This window comes from Pseudorasbora parva, chromosome 12 (assembly GCF_024679245.1).
Source record: "Pseudorasbora parva isolate DD20220531a chromosome 12, ASM2467924v1, whole genome shotgun sequence".
NCBI classification, from domain to species: domain Eukaryota; kingdom Metazoa; phylum Chordata; class Actinopteri; order Cypriniformes; family Gobionidae; genus Pseudorasbora; species Pseudorasbora parva.
In genome coordinates this window covers 15675120-15686457 of record NC_090183.1, presented here as the reverse complement: position 1 = coordinate 15686457, position 11338 = coordinate 15675120, and the positions used below count along the sequence as shown (strand labels likewise).

General features: G+C 38.7%; 1 long non-coding RNA gene across 2 annotated transcripts; it reads left to right on the top strand.

Moving 5' to 3' along the window:
- The first annotated feature begins 7954 nt into the window (after positions 1-7954).
- LOC137093530 (uncharacterized) lies at positions 7955-10883 on the top strand. Of its 2 annotated transcripts, XR_010908479.1 has the most exons (4): positions 7955-8030; positions 8301-8399; positions 8670-8716; positions 10715-10883. It is a non-coding gene; the product is annotated as an uncharacterized lncRNA (long non-coding RNA). The 2 variants fall into 2 exon arrangements; XR_010908478.1 differs by lacking the exons at positions 7955-8030; positions 10715-10883 and having other exon boundaries at positions 8101-8399; positions 8670-9258.
- The last annotated feature ends 455 nt before the right edge of the window (positions 10884-11338 follow it).

Here is an 11338-nt window from a genome sequence, read left to right as displayed (position 1 = left end):
TGTAACTTGGCCTGAAGTGAATGTAGCTCTCCCACATGTGCTATACCTCCTCAGGCAAACGTTGGTTTATTAATAAAATTAGTTTTCAGTGACTGTGCATTTGCATAATTTACAGGCCTCTGTAAATCTAGTGTCCATATTCTGAAAAAAAATACATCAAAGCTCAACTGAGAAAGCAAATATATGACCTTTTTTGTTGCTCAATTTTAAACATTACTGCATAGAAGTTTTTGAGCTGCTTTAACTATGCTAAAAGAAGAAGCAGTGCATGCAATTTCATTGCATTGTAAGCATGCAGGCCTACTGTGCAATGTGTTATAATACACCTGGGAGTTACTGTATTATAATGTAAGTTGTAACACATGGCGTAAGATGAGTAAAATTGCTGTTTGAAACGTGCCATTTAGAAAATTAAGTCATTTGGATTTACAAGGCACAGTTTGATAAGAGGTTGATTCCTGCTGTAGTTCAGGTACAAATATGATTCCTAATCCTGACTTCTGGTGAGTCTTATTTCATAAACACATTTTTCTTTTCATTTTCACTTTTCTTATTCATTAAGAAGGTTATAAACATGCTGTGCATTTTACATTTTTCATTAAAGAGGTGGTAAAACACATTATTTCAAAGACTTGATTGTGTTTGTGGAGTGCACTGTAACATGTGTTCATGCTTCGTTTAAAAAAAAAAAATCATTATTTTTCATATATTTTACCTTTATTCTCTCTTTATTCTTGCTCTCTCCCTCCTTGTAAAAACAGTCTGATGGTTTCCGGGTTATATGGAGCCTGTCCCTCAAAAATATGCAATTGGCTCAGATTGGTTAGCTGACCCAGTGTGTTGTGATTTTGTAACCACCTAGTGCAGGGTACCTCAAACTCGGTCCTGGAGGGCCACTGTCCTGCAGAGTTTAGCTCCAACCTTGATCAAACACACCTGAGCAAGCTAATCAAGGTATTCAGGATCTTTAGAAAGTCACAGGAAGGTGTGTTTGATTAAGGTTGGAGCTAAACTCTGCAGGACCAAGTTTGAGAGCACCCCAAGAAACTTCTCCCTCTATTCTCTGAGAAGGGGTCTATGTAAACAGTGGGGCTGGTGATGTCTGCTACCCTGGATAAATATCTGTAGTCCCTACCGGCCGTTTGCTGTAATCCTTAGAAATAGATTTTTTTTAAAGGTCCCGTTCTTCGCGATTCCATCTTTCAAACTTTAGTTAGTGTGTAATGTTGCTGTTAGAGCATAAATAATACCTGTCAAATTATAAAGCTCAAAGTTCAATGCCAAGCGAGATATTTTATTTAACAGAAGCCTACAGCGAACGGCCTGTTTGGACTACAGCAGGAAGTGATGTAATGACGTCACTAGAACCGTTTGTTGACTAACCCTCCGCCCACAAGAACACTCAAAAAAGGGGGAGTGGTCTTGTTGCTCTCCCACATGGAGAAGAGAGCGCATTCATCGCTTACATCTCCCCGTTATAGTAAGAGGATGGTACCTTTCCAGGCAAAGTGCGCTAAGCTGCTCTCCAATCATAACACGGGAAGCGCTGGCCCAATCAGAACTCGTTACATATTTCTGAAGGAGGGACTTCATAGAACAAGGAAATCAGCAGGCCGTTTTTACGACAGAGAAAACAGCGCTGTACAGATAAGTAAACTGTGTGAAAAATACTGTTTTTTACACGCAAAACATGAACTCATTTTATATTGCACACTGTAAACATAATCAAAGCTTCGAAAACACGCGAAGAATGGGACCTTTAAAGCAAATATCTCCCTTTAAACTTTGAATGTTATAGCTTTGCAAATGTGGTTTATGCCCAAACAGCAACATTACACACACTCAAAAAATGACTTGTTGAATTTACTTAAAAAATATGTGTTAAGTGGTTACACACAACTATATTGAGCAATTTTTACAAATAACAATTTAGTTATATGAACAAAAAAATTCTGGTAAAACTGCCACATTTTCTTTGAGTAAATATAAACCATTTGAATTTGTCACTGTTACATAATATTTATATGTGCCGCTTAATTATGTTATGTTAAATTTATAAAAAGTTTATTATGTAAGGTGAACACATTTATCAATTTAATTTGCCTTTAAATATAACAAGCATATTTTTAAAAATAAAATGCAAAATTAACTCATTGGACTAACTAAAAATATTGAATTGAGAACAGGAATTATATCCAACATATTTGTATATATAGTGCCCACAGCCTAAACACAGCCACTCTTCTGCAGAATGGTAACCACACAATTACAGAAACTCCTCAATGTCCAACATAACTGAACATTAAACACTAACATAAAACTAATAACATCTTTTCCTTTACTGAAAAACACAAAATAAAACTTTATTCCATACATTTTCTCTCCTAGTGCAGTCCCTTGCAAAGCATGCTGGGAACTACAGATCCACTGCCCAAACTCTAAAAACTGCTGGGTTAAAAACAACACAAGTTGGGTTGTTTTTAACCCAGCAGTTTTTAGAGTGCAGTTAGTTATGTCAGCACAAATATTTCATGTAGTTTTAACGCAAATTAATTAAACTTCAGTTTTAAATACATTACCCTGATTGAACATTTACTTAATTTAATTAGGTAAAGTAAACAGTATAAATGTGTCTTATCTATGAAGGGCCTGAACCATTTGAGTGCACTAACAAGTTAGAAACGTGAAATTGTGTTTTACCACCCTTTAAAAAAATTAAAATTAAAATTAAATCTATTTAAAACATTCTTCACCAGATTTTTGACACCTGAGGAAATAAAGGTCCACTGCTAAATATATATATTTTTTAGACCTAACAAATTAATTCAGTAGCTTGCAGTGACAAGGTAAGAAATCTCTAAGTGGGTGGACATTTGCCCTTTGTGAAATGGGGTGGATTGCAATGTATTAGTCTTTGATGCATATGCGACTATGAGAAAATCTGTTGGCTTGTGCAGTTTGGAAGATACAGTTACACATTTACAAATGTTGAAGAGTGGGCAGAGTGGATTGATAGAATTTAGGATCAAATTATGGTGATTACATAAGATCACAAAAACTAAACATTTTAAAATAGAATGTGTGATTTGACACATTCCTTTTCAGATTACTGCAACAAAACCTTACAACCATTTGTAGGAAAGCCTTATAATTGTAACAATATCCACTGGAGAGGCGAGGTTGAGAACCCAAGTGCAGTCTTTTTATTAAAGCTTTACATAAACACAAAAGACTTGACTTAAACTTGACAAGACAAAAACCTCACCGACAGTAGATTTACATAGACAATAACTGACAAAGACTATGGCAAACATAAGGGCTTAAATACACTAAATAAGGGGTAAATAATAACAAGACAGGGGACACCTGTGAACAATGATCAACCCATAAACCAATGACAACATGACACAGGAACACAAGGCAGGAACACATGAGGGCAAAGTCACATGACAAGGGAACACATGACAAAACCAGTGCTGCGTTCCACTCCACTTTAAAGGCTTGTTCGACTTCCCCTAGCGATGCGCAGACCGATCGGCGGCTGACTTAAAGCAGTGCATGCCGGTTAGAAATTTTGTCCGACTTGAGACAGCGCCGACGGCACGTGACTGTTACGTATGTCAACAAAGTACCGCGAGAGCGATTCGAGAGCAGGCGGCTGATGCAGCCGGTGCAGATTCTCAAGGGTGGCTGCAGGAGGCTGCACAAGCTCTGATGACGACACAGCTGATCCACGATTGGCCGATTCGCCGTATGACAGCGATCACGTGCGTTTCGTGTTTATTCTGAAAACTTATGTCACGCTAATGCTCACAAATCATTTATTTATAACAGTAAAACCTCTTTTCATGTAGTCGCGATGTTATATTGTCATGTTTATCAAACTAAAACTGATAAAAACCGTTGACACCATTGATAGTGTGGTTTATATGTTGAACTTTAATCTTGTCCAAACAGACGCTTTATTAAACAGTACATAAAGTATTGGATGAAAATATAATTTGAAACATCTGTGTATTTGAGAAATGCTGCATTTATTTAACTTCAGCTGTGATAAAGTTTGCAAACGCAGTGCAAGCGTCACCACGAGAAGCAGAAAGTGTCCGACTTCACGTCTCCGTTTGCAGCTCCTCCCCGACTGCACTCGGCTACTCTCGCCGATCGCATCCATCCAGCCGCAGCCGATGTCGAACACACCTTAAGACACAAGGCTTGTTCGACTTCACCTAGCGATGCGCAGACCGATCGGCGGCTGACTTGAAGCAGTGCATGCCGGTTAGAAATTTTGTCCGACTTGAGACAGCGCCGACGGCACGTGACTGTGACGTATGTCAACAAAGTACCGCGAGAGCGATTCGAGAGCAGCCGGCTGATGCAGCCGCTGCAGATTCTCAAGGGGGACTGCAGGAGGCTGCTCGAGCTCTGATGACGACACAGCTGATCCACGATTGGCCGATTCACCGCATGACAGCGACCACGTGTGTTTCATGTTTATTCTAAAACCTTATGTTACACTAATGCTCACAAATCATTTATTTATAACAGTAAAACCTCTTTTCATGTAGTCGCGATGTTATATTGTAATGTTTATCAAACTAAAACTGATAAAAACCGTTGAAAACACTTCATTGATAGTGTAGGTTTATATGTTGAACTTTAATCTTGTCCAAATAGACGCTTTATTAAACAGTACATAAAGTATTGGATGAAAATATCATTTGAAACATCTGTGTATTTGAGAAATACTGCATTTATTTAACTTCAGCTGTGATAAAGTTTGCAAACACAGCTCAAGCGTCACCACGGGAAGCAGAAAGTGTCCGACTTCACGTCTCCGTTTGCAGCTCCTCCCCGCCTGCACTCGGCTACTCTCACCGATCGCATCCATCCAGCCGCAGCCGATGTCGAACACACCTACACACTTGCAAACTTCCCTAAGCACTTCCCCTTGGGGGAATCCCTGCCGCCATTTTGAAGTGCGTTCCACTTCGTGAAGTGGACAAGGGAAGTTTATATGGACAGACCCCTGCTCCCTCGATTTTGACCGAGTGAGCGAGTCTACTTCATATGTACACTTCAGGCAGCTTCATATACCACAATGCAGCGCGATTGTGACGTCACCACATATCACGTTTAATTTACCCCAACACAAACAACTATAACTATTTTTAAAAACATTAAAAAGAACACAAACACATCCATATGCATATAGAATGCTGCATTAAACAATTTCGTAAAGGTAAAAAATAAATAATATATCAACTCCATATTGGATTCCAAGTGATCAAGGGCTTAGGGCGTTCCAGTTCAGTCCATTTGCAAAGTTTCCGCCAGTAGTGGAACGTACATGCAAAGGAAGGCATGACGCACATCCGAGTGAACGAGACGGAGGGAAGTTTGCGAGTGAAGGGCATGATAAAAACGAACTGGAACGCAGCACAGGACGTGCATGACAAAACATGACAGTGAAGATCAAAACCTTAAAACATGAAACATGAACTATAACCCAAAACACCCTGTGACAATTAATGATGTTTGCTTTTCAGCACAGAATATGTCTATGAATCCCAAAATAATCTAAAGGGAACATGTTATCTCTTGTAAAACTGGAATGAAAGACTATAGATATACAGGGTATGTGATATCCTTGTCTTCGGTCCTACCTGCCATTGAAAGTATATATTTCCATACCTCTGTGCACCCTGCTCACATAGACATCACACATCATCAGTGCGTTTCATGCTATGCAGAGTTAGACAGATGTCAGTCACGAGCACCAATGCTGAAACAGCAGCCACCTTTTACAGTTCAAAAGGAAAACAGCGCATCACTAATCACACAGTGGGTTCCTGAGTCTTTTAATCATGATTTCATTAGTGCCATGTTCTCTTATAATTTATGCTAGCAAGCAAGTTTTGCCTTTAAAGTCAATTCTGTTACCATCAAACTCTGTTACAAAGGTAGAGTGACTGTTGAAACTGTGTAACATAATTGACATTAACAGAGTTGTCAAACAATACAATACAGATATTTTTTTTTTCTTCATTAAAAGCAAAAGGAATATTTGATATGTTTTCAATCAGATACTGGAAATGATTTCTGTTATTTAAGCTGCTCCCTGTGCACCCTCAGTTATGGGTTGATGTTTATGTTTTCATAGTTGGGCAAACACTGTTACACCTTCTGTCTGTACCTGAATTTATTTTATTATTAAAAGACATTTCATATTGAAACCTGTGGAATCTTCTTCATCATCTTTTTCCTCTGGTGACAGATCAACCTATCAAAAAAAGATGGATTATGCAGCTAAGTTTGCTGCGATTGCCCAGGAGGGCATTGATTTTATTTTATTTTTTTTTTCATTTTTGTTACTGAAAACTTCTGTTGTCTTGCTATCACCAGACTCTTTGACGACAAGACCCTGAAGTCTTTGTTCTGGATCGGGGCTAACAACCACCATCCCATAGACCTCCCACATACCTCTGGACTAAACTGGATGGACGCCATCACCTGGTGTTTGGAGAGTATACATCCCCATTCCAGAACACATTGAACACAGCTTGACCCAGAGCCTGTTTCACCACCTGCGATAACGGAGGAATCGCGCGAGCCCCCAAGTTAGCTGCCACCCACCGCAATGCATCTGTGGCCGAGGATTTAAAGATGGAAAAGAAACTGAAGACTGGCTTTTGGACCTGCTTGGACTATATATTACCTACAAGCTTGTCAAGTCTCCATCTGTCTCCGTCACCACCTTTCTCAGCCAGTCTTCCAGCCCTGCCTCTGCTGGAGTTTTGTAGCCCTTCGCCATCTCCTGGAATGCCATGATGTGACATCGAGCCTCGGGTCGAGCAACCACCAGCAGCACCTGAACAAAAGGATTCTGCGGCTCCACCTCCGGGCCTCTGATCACTTCGCTACATCTCAGCCCTGTCGGCTCCGTCTTGACTCCTCCCACCTTCGGTTCCACCAGACACTCTTGGCCTTGCAGCTTCACCAGGTTCCCTCGTCCCACCAGCTCTCCCTTGGTCAATCGTGATTCCACTTCCACCACGGACTTGCAGGCCGCCCACTATGCTCCGTTAATCCACTCCTACAGCTGTAGGAGGCTCCTCCTTCCCCTCAGGTATACCTCCATCACACTTGCATTGGCTCAGTCCATGGGCACTCTGGCTGTACCTCAGATGCTCGTCGCCGCGCCATCACCTAGGTCTCCTGTGCCAGCGATGTCGCTCTGCTCCATTGAGCTTTCATCTCCACCTCTGTCAGTTGTCCTCCAGTTGACGTCAGCCTCTACTCCACCTTGGGTCCTCCCTCGGCTCCACCGTGGGCTGACGTCAGCCTAACAAAACCGCCTTCGTCTTCTAAAAGCCGTTGTCGTGGGCTGACGTCTCTTGGTCTGTGCCTTCGGATGTCATCATCCATTCCTCTTTTGCCACCTATCACCATCCCTTTGCCATCTCCTGTTGCCATTCCTACACAATCTCCATCAACTCCTCCTAAGCCTCCTCCTTCTCCTCACCAAGCCATTTTTATGGACTTATAGGCCTTGTCCACACAGAGACGCTTTTAGCTGTATATGTACACTGTAAAACCTAACAGTGAAATTCACTAAATGAAATAAGTTCATTTTACTTAATGTTACCAAAAAAGTTAATTCAACTTAACAAATATGTGTGATGTTCACTCAAAAATGTATTATTGTAAGCAAACCTCAATCTAAATAAGTTACTAAAACTTTTTAACTCTAATGGTTTAAGTTACAGATATTTATTTAATCTAGTATTTTACATCTATGGCCAATTACATAACTAAAAGCTGATAAAATAAATAAATAAACAAGAGTATATACATTAATCTACCTCATATTAAGCCTACAGTCTTACATTAAGCTCTTTTAAAGTCATTACATTTAGTCATGTCAAAGTATCATCCCAGTGAGTTTCTGAGGTAACAAAAACCGCACCATTTTCCCTCCTTCAGTCCAGTCACAGCAGGACGGCTCGCGCTACAGTCAAGAAAAACAAAAGGTAAGCGTTTCAAACTTATTTATTCATATTTCGCTTATGTTTGAACGTTTTCAGTGTTATTTTCGTACCTCTTTTATGTTTATCCGAAGATTAACCAGCTCAGTAATGTTGTGTGTAAAGTTAGCCAGCAAACAATCTAACATTAGGAGCAAATGCGCTATTGCACCAGTGTTATCAACGGTAATGTACACGTTTGGAGTTAATTATGCTGTTTTACACTGCAGTTTGTCAGCGGGGAATTAAAAAATATATGTTTGTGCTTTCTCACAGTCGGACAGATAAACGCTGGCTTTTGAGACAGTTGGCCATCTTTCCATGTCTCTCGTCTCGTGCCACAGTGACGTTAACTAACTTACGTTAAAGCAAAAGGTAACGTTAATGCAAACTCACGCATTCCTTATATTACAACCGTTTTAAATGTATTGTTAATCGAATTCGAGTTTCCTCTATCATATGTGATGCTAGTTAATTTGACTAAAGCAGCTGAAGCTCCGGGGTGAACAAAGTGACTTGAGGAGCATTTTAGATCCTGTTTTGCTAACGTTAGATAAAATTTTAAACTGTTATTTGTTTCTCATGACGTTTTCTCATTTGAAACTCACACTAACACATTGTTGCCATGCTTTTAAATCTTTTCAGAGCAAAGACGAAGGTGCAATGGCAGCAACGTGGCTACAATTCTATGAGTAAGTAAGTTAGAATTAACATTGAACAAATCAATGGAATTTTGTAACGTTACTGTGCAAAATGCAAATGATAACGTTATGAACAGTTACATAATGTTCATACAAATATAAGTTTGTTCTTCAATTTTAATTTTTGAATGAATTGCTATTTTTGCAAACGTAATTATGACCATAAATGTCTTTTAGCACAACTTGTAAGTCTTCTGAAGCAATATGATTTTTTTAAAAAGGCTTAAAGTCCAAAGTCCAGTCTGTCTATCATTCAAAGTCATGTTGTATTGCTTCAGGAGAATACTGGTCAAGTCTTGAAAGTTGTTGTTATAGTCGGCTTTCCTAATATAAACAGAAACATTTCGTGTGTTATATTTTCACTGGCAGTTATCCTGAAGTTGCCTTGGGTTTGTAAAGGTGTAAGGTAATTGGCAATGCTAGATTTGCAGTGGTTGAAAGAAGTCTTGTCATGAATCATAAAAAAAACTACGATCCTGGCAGGTCTGTTACTATTTAAAAGGAAGAGTCAGGAGATGTTTTCAAGACACAAGGTAGGACACATGTCAAAACTACATTACATTTATTTAGCAACATGTTAACCTTTCAGCTGCCACCAGCATAAATGCATGGTGTGGTTACAGTGACTGATAGTTGATCATTCAAGTTGTCTTAAATGTATAGTCCACTTGCCAATACAAATTCAGTCATGATTCATAAATTACCAACCCTCATATTGTCCCAAACACATAAGAATTTTATTAATCTGTCCATTGAAAATCTAGTCTTCAAAACGTTTAATTTAGGCTTTCATTAGCATATACATTGAGCACAGCAAAAGCTTATTTGACACATAATAAACCAATCTCAGCTCAAGCTTAAAGGAATTGTTCACCCTGATTTACTCCCCCCCTACAATCAGAGTTATATTAATACGTGTCCTGGCTCGTCCAAGCTTTATAATGGCAGTGAATGGCAGCCCAAAATTTGTAGCCCAAAAAAGTGCATCCATCCATTTTAAAAGTGCTCCACACGGCTCCGGGGGAATAATAAAGGCCTTCTGAATTAAATCGATGGGTTTGTGTAAGAAAAATATCCTCTCGTGATTCAAAACGCTTGTGCAACGCCCGACATCATCGTCACATCATTTATGTTTTTTACGCTGCGTCCGCCGTCAACGCCGTGGCTGTTATGCTTTTTACGCTATATCCGACGTCATCGTTGCGCCGGAAACTAGTTATTATTATTATTTTATAACGAGTTAAATATGGATATTTTTCTTATATAAACCCATCGATTCACTTCGGAAGTACTTTATTAACCCTCCAGAGTCATGTGGATTACTTTTATAATGAATAGATGCACTTTTTTGGCTTCAAATTTTGGACAGCCATTTACTGCCATTATAATGCTTGGATTAACCAGGACATTTATTAATACCGCTCTGATTATATTAATCTGAAAGAAGAACGTAATTTACACCAAGGATGTCTTGCCATTATCAATTTAAAATTTGTTAATCAAATCTGTCTTGTTTCACCTTGTCTACACCGGATGTGAGCAGCGCGACAGGACAAAAGAGCCCCTTATAGTCCGTTATGTTGTCTACACTGGATGCGGCGTGATGTGAGCGACAAATCTTTGACAGTAAACTGTTGCCTCTTTCTATTTATGACATACTGACATGAAAAACAAATGTTTTGCAATGTGTGCATTATCGCTTGAATTCAATTCAATTCAATTCGTCATTCAATTCAAGGTCTAGAACATTCGGCTGATACACCCCTGAAAATGTTTTTCCCCCAATTAAACCTTGCTGACAAACAACTTAACATCTTTACAAAATTGAACTACAGGGTTTTAAATAAGCACACGCCCAATTAAATCAACAATAATCCGTTCCTTATAACAACGTTTTTTTTATTTATGAAAATTGAAATATGGTGTCTGCCCTGACAAGGGTTATTTTTATATGTGGTGACATACAAACTTTTTTTCCAATGCATATAGAAAAAGGAGCTTGACCAGGTGCAGAAGCCAACAGTCACCATCCTTACTGTCGAGGAGGAAGAGGGAACGTTACCTTTAAACCCACTGGATGCTTTGATTGTCTTTAAAGATGAGGTGGTGATGTCTGCCAAGTCTTCGGTCAGTGCAATACACTTAGAGTACATTAAAGATCATACAGTGCTTTTGCTTTTTGAGGAAACGTACCTTTTTACATAATTTTTTAAATTTTATATGTTTTGTTATTTAAATGTTATGACTTTTTTAAACATGTTTGTGCTGTTTTATTTGGTGAAAAAGTCTAATATTTTTTGTCTAGTTATATTTGTGAACATATGGCATACTGTATTTATGATGTAAATGTTATATTTCAATAAATTACTTAAAAATACCCTCCTGTTCTGTCTTCATTTTGTACCAATGTTAGCTTGTGCTTAGTCTTATGTAACTTAATCACTTTGAGTTTGATGAACTTAAACCATTTGCCGCAATCTGTTTCCTAAAACCATTTAAGTAACCATGTAGTTGTTAAGACTTAGTTAGATTTGTTACCTGAATTCAAACTGAATTAATAAAATTAACTTAAAATCTTTAAGTTCAGTTTACTCTTAATAATTGATCAACACA